The sequence below is a fragment of the Schistocerca serialis genome, unplaced genomic scaffold (assembly GCF_023864345.2).
Source record: "Schistocerca serialis cubense isolate TAMUIC-IGC-003099 unplaced genomic scaffold, iqSchSeri2.2 HiC_scaffold_205, whole genome shotgun sequence".
Lineage (NCBI taxonomy): Eukaryota > Metazoa > Arthropoda > Insecta > Orthoptera > Acrididae > Schistocerca > Schistocerca serialis.
This window is the reverse complement of record NW_026047768.1, coordinates 20,001-25,000: the sequence shown is the minus strand read 5'-3', so window position 1 is coordinate 25,000 and position 5,000 is coordinate 20,001. Positions and strand designations below refer to the sequence as shown.

General features: G+C 61.8%; 1 pseudogene; it reads right to left on the bottom strand.

The window, feature by feature from the left end:
• Window positions 1–5,000, bottom strand: part of LOC126443924 (large subunit ribosomal RNA) — a 7,809-nt pseudogene that overhangs the window by 2,035 nt on the left and 774 nt on the right.

The window sequence follows — 5,000 nt, the reverse complement described above, 5'->3', positions numbered from 1 at the left end:
GCGTCATGTCGTCGCACCCGGGCTCGGCTGGTCAGCCCGCAGCCCTGGACGACGTGGTTTGCGGTCTCGACGGCGTTGCATCTTGCGCGACACATCTTCTCCCTGTCTCGGCCGCGACTCCTGCGCGCTTTGGATGGTAGAGCGTTAATGCGCGTGCGGATGCACGCGACGTAGTCACGGCCAGACAGGAAGCGACTGGTGTCCTCGACCCAGCTGTGTTGGCCTGATGTCCTGGCTGACGACGAAAGAGCTGCCCCGTCGAAGGAAACATGCAGGCGCGCCGCCCACATCTCACCAACTTTCGCAGCCGTTGGCAGCAGATGGCCCTCCCACGTCAGGTGTCGTTCAAGCGCCGCCACTTCGTGTCGTGCCTCCCCCAGGTCTGCGTCGTTGGTGGTGGTGTCGAGCTGCAACAGGGTGAGGAGCCTGCCCCGCCTCAGGGTTGGCCCTATCCAGCGGGCTGATGGAATCCCAAGGCCCCCATGGGCAATTGGAGCGTGAAAGTAGCCCAAGGGGGTGTCGGCTGGGAGGCGGAACCATCTCCTCACGGCGGCTCGGACGCAATTGTCCATGGCCTTGAGCGCACCGATGCGGGTGCGACTCAGTGCTAGGCCATGATACAGGCCCGGGAGAAGGACCTCACGAAGTGCAAAGAGCCGCTGCTGCGGCTTCAGCGGCGCCCGCGTGATGATCGACAGCTGCTCCTCGATGTGGTGCCTCGGATGGAAGAGACACCGCCCAGAGGAGGAGAACTGCAGTCCCAGGTAGCGGAAGGTCTCACCCACTCCCAACGCCGGCATGGTGGTTTCGCCGGCCGTGAAGGTGACGCTCGCATCCACTTTTACTTTCTTCTCGCGGCCGGACGCCACGAGTGCGAGGGTGAGACACTTCCGCGGGTTAACCCGCAGCCCCAGCTGGTCGAGGGCTGCCACTGCTGCGTTGATAAGGGACTGCAGGCCCCCCCTCGTGGAGGCGAAGAGCAGGATGTCATCCGCGAAGGCCGCCGCGTTCGTCTGGCGGCCCAACACCTTGACACCTACGTGAGAGGGCAGTTGACCTAGAACATAATCAACAGCGAAATTGAACAGGAGAGGGGACAGAGGATCTCCTTGCCGAACACCTCTTGCTGGCCGCACGGCCGGGGACTCGTCGCCACCCCCCGCAATTACCGTCGTGCTGTCCGCATAGCAGCCCTCGACGTAGTCAATGAATTCGTCCGGCAGACCATGGGCTTTAAGCACAGGACGCAAAGCCGCATGGTCCAACGAATCGAACGCCTTGGACACATCGAGGGATGCCATGAACACAGAACGACAGCGGCGGACGGCGCCGACGAGTATCCGGTCGAGGAGGAAAGTGTTCTCCAGCATCCCATCCCTTGGGATGAAAGCCCGCTGACGTTCGTCCACAGCACACATCTGCATAAGGCGAGTCGCCAGAACCTTATGGAAGGTTCGGGCTAGCACCGAGCAGACGGTGATGGGCCGAAAGTCAGCGGGGGATGCTGGGGCGGCTGTCTTAGGGAGCAAAGAGGTCCTGGCTCGGAGGAGGGAAGGGGGAAGCTTGCGGGTAAGCAGGAAAAGGTTTAGGAGTTTGGTGGTGACCTCCGCTGGAAGGCGGCGCAGCTGCACCGGCGAGAGGCCGTCAGGGCCGGCAACGGAGCCTCTGGGCGGCAAGGCGGCCGCAACCTCTTCTGCAGTGATCGGCCTCCATAGGCGCTCAAAGTCAACAGACTCCGAGCGCGGGAGAAGCCGATCGGGAATGGAGCCAGCGTTGGAAGGTGGCTCTGTCGTGAAGAGGCTGCGCCAGAAGTCCACCAGCCCTGGGATGTTCGACGGCGGCTGGAGCAGGGTGCCATCCAGGAGGCCACGCACGCAGCGCGCGCGATTCTTCCTGAAGGCATCCTGACATCTGGCATATTCCCACCGGCGGCGCTTCCGCTTGGAGAGCGGAGGGCCACCACCAGACCGCTGCTTGGATGGCGGGCGCGACGTCTTCCTCTTCCTTGCTTCTGCTTCCTCAGAGCCGACAGCTCGGAGGGCCTCAGGCAGCCCAGCCGCGACCACTGCCAACGGCGTACCCGGCCCCAAACGCACAAGGTCGTCCAGGGCCGAGAAGCGCGCGGCCGACCGCGGCAGGCCGGCGAGGTGCCTCCATATGGCTGCGTCGACTACAGATGTTTGTGGCGGGCGCTCAAGCTCCGGCGGAGAGGGTGGCCCCTCCGGCAGCGACTCCGGGACGGGTGAATGGCGCAGACCATGCTGCGTCTGTTGTTCCCGCCTCAGCTCCTCTACGTATTCCCGCACCATCGTCCTGTGTGCCACCGTCCTCCTCCTGCACTTGATGGCATCCAGGGTACGGTGCGGAAACAGGGGTAGAAGCTCCTGGTTTGCAAAGAGGACTTTGGAGTCACTGGCACAGAGAAGCCTAGCCTCCGCCAGGGCGAGCTCCCGCATTTCTTCTTCCGCCCACCGAGCTCGCTTCCTATCAGTTGCAATCTCCGCATTTGCCGCTTCCGGATGGGCGCGGCGGCGGTGTTGTCCGAGCCCGATCTTGCTGCGGAAGGCACGGCTGCAAATGCTGCAGTGGAACCATGGCTCCACGGCCTCCTCTACTTCAGGGACGGTTGGCAGGCTAGCAGTCGGGACTGTTAGGCCGGGTCCTTCAGCGGAAGGCCCGGTACCCGTGTTTTCTTCTCTTGTTGTCCCAACATTAAGGGTTATGCGATGGAGGGCTGGTAACCCCCCAAAGCCCCAAGTGCGGACTTCCACTCTGCTTACCAGTCCTATCAAGGACTGGCGTATCGGCGGGCCCACGGGAAGGGGGGAAGCCGCAGGCAAGGAGAGGCTAAGAGGGCATGGCCCATGTATTGCGCTTCACTTGCCCAGTAACTATGAGAGTCATAGTTACTCCCGCCGTTTACCCGCGCTTGCTTGAATTTCTTCACGTTGACATTCAGAGCACTGGGCAGAAATCACATTGCGTCAACACCCGCTAGGGCCATCGCAATGCTTTGTTTTAATTAGACAGTCGGATTCCCCCAGTCCGTGCCAGTTCTGAGTTGATCGTTGAATGGCGGCCGAAGAGAATCCGCGCACCCGCGCGCCCCCGGAGGAGCACGCTAAGGCGGACGCGGCCTCGCAGCAAGGAAGATCCGTGGGAGGCCAAGGCACGGGACCGAGCTCGGATCCTGCACGCAGGTTGAAGCACCGGGGCGCGAACGCCGCGCAGGCGCGCGCATCCTGCACCGCCGGCCAGCACGAGGCCGACCAACGGCGAGAGCAGACCACGCCCGCGCTAAACGCCCGCACTTACCGGCACCCCTACGGCACTCACCTCGCCCAGGCCCGGCACGTTAGCGCTGACCCACTTCCCGACCAAGCCCGACACGCCCCGATCCTCAGAGCCAATCCTTATCCCGAAGTTACGGATCCAATTTGCCGACTTCCCTTACCTACATTATTCTATCGACTAGAGGCTCTTCACCTTGGAGACCTGCTGCGGATATGGGTACGAACCGGCGCGACACCTCCACGTGGCCCTCTCCCGGATTTTCAAGGTCCGAGGGGAAGATCGGGACACCGCCGCAACTGCGGTGCTCTTCGCGTTCCAAACCCTATCTCCCTGCTAGAGGATTCCAGGGAACTCGAACGCTCATGCAGAAAAGAAAACTCTTCCCCGATCTCCCGACGGCGTCTCCGGGTCCTTTTGGGTTACCCCGACGAGCATCTCTAAAAGAGGGGCCCGACTTGTATCGGTTCCGCTGCCGGGTTCCGGAATAGGAACCGGATTCCCTTTCGCCCAACGGGGGCCAGCACAAAGCGCATCATGCTATGACGGCCCCCATCAACATCGGATTTCTCCTAGGGCTTAGGATCGACTGACTCGTGTGCAACGGCTGTTCACACGAAACCCTTCTCCGCGTCAGCCCTCCAGGGCCTCGCTGGAGTATTTGCTACTACCACCAAGATCTGCACCGACGGCGGCTCCAGGCAGGCTCACGCCCAGACCCTTCTGCGCCCACCGCCGCGACCCTCCTACTCGTCAGGGCTTCGCGGCCGGCCGCAAGGACCGGCCATGACTGCCAGACTGACGGCCGAGTATAGGCACGACGCTTCAGCGCCATCCATTTTCAGGGCTAGTTGCTTCGGCAGGTGAGTTGTTACACACTCCTTAGCGGATTCCGACTTCCATGGCCACCGTCCTGCTGTCTTAAGCAACCAACGCCTTTCATGGTTTCCCATGAGCGTCGATTCGGGCGCCTTAACTCGGCGTTTGGTTCATCCCACAGCGCCAGTTCTGCTTACCAAAAGTGGCCCACTTGGCACTCCGATCCGAGTCGTTTGCTCGCGGCTTCAGCATATCAAGCAAGCCGGAGATCTCACCCATTTAAAGTTTGAGAATAGGTTGAGGTCGTTTCGGCCCCAAGGCCTCTAATCATTCGCTTTACCGGATGAGACTCGTACGAGCACCAGCTATCCTGAGGGAAACTTCGGAGGGAACCAGCTACTAGATGGTTCGATTAGTCTTTCGCCCCTATACCCAGCTCCGACGATCGATTTGCACGTCAGAATCGCTACGGACCTCCATCAGGGTTTCCCCTGACTTCGTCCTGGCCAGGCATAGTTCACCATCTTTCGGGTCCCAACGTGTACGCTCTAGGTGCGCCTCACCTCGCAATGAGGACGAGACGCCCCGGGAGTGCGGAGGCCGCCGCCCCGTGAAGGGCGGGGAAGCCCCATCCTCCCTCGGCCCGCGCAAGGCGAGACCTTCACTTTCATTACGCCTTTAGGTTTCGTACAGCCCAATGACTCGCGCACATGTTAGACTCCTTGGTCCGTGTTTCAAGACGGGTCGTGAAATTGTCCAAAGCTGAAGCGCCGCTGACGGGAGCGATTATTCCGCCCGAGAGCATCCCGAGCCAACAGCGGCGCGGGTCCGGGGCCGGGCCAGGTAGGTCCGTCATCCGGGAAGAACCGCGCGCGCTTGCCGGGAGCCCG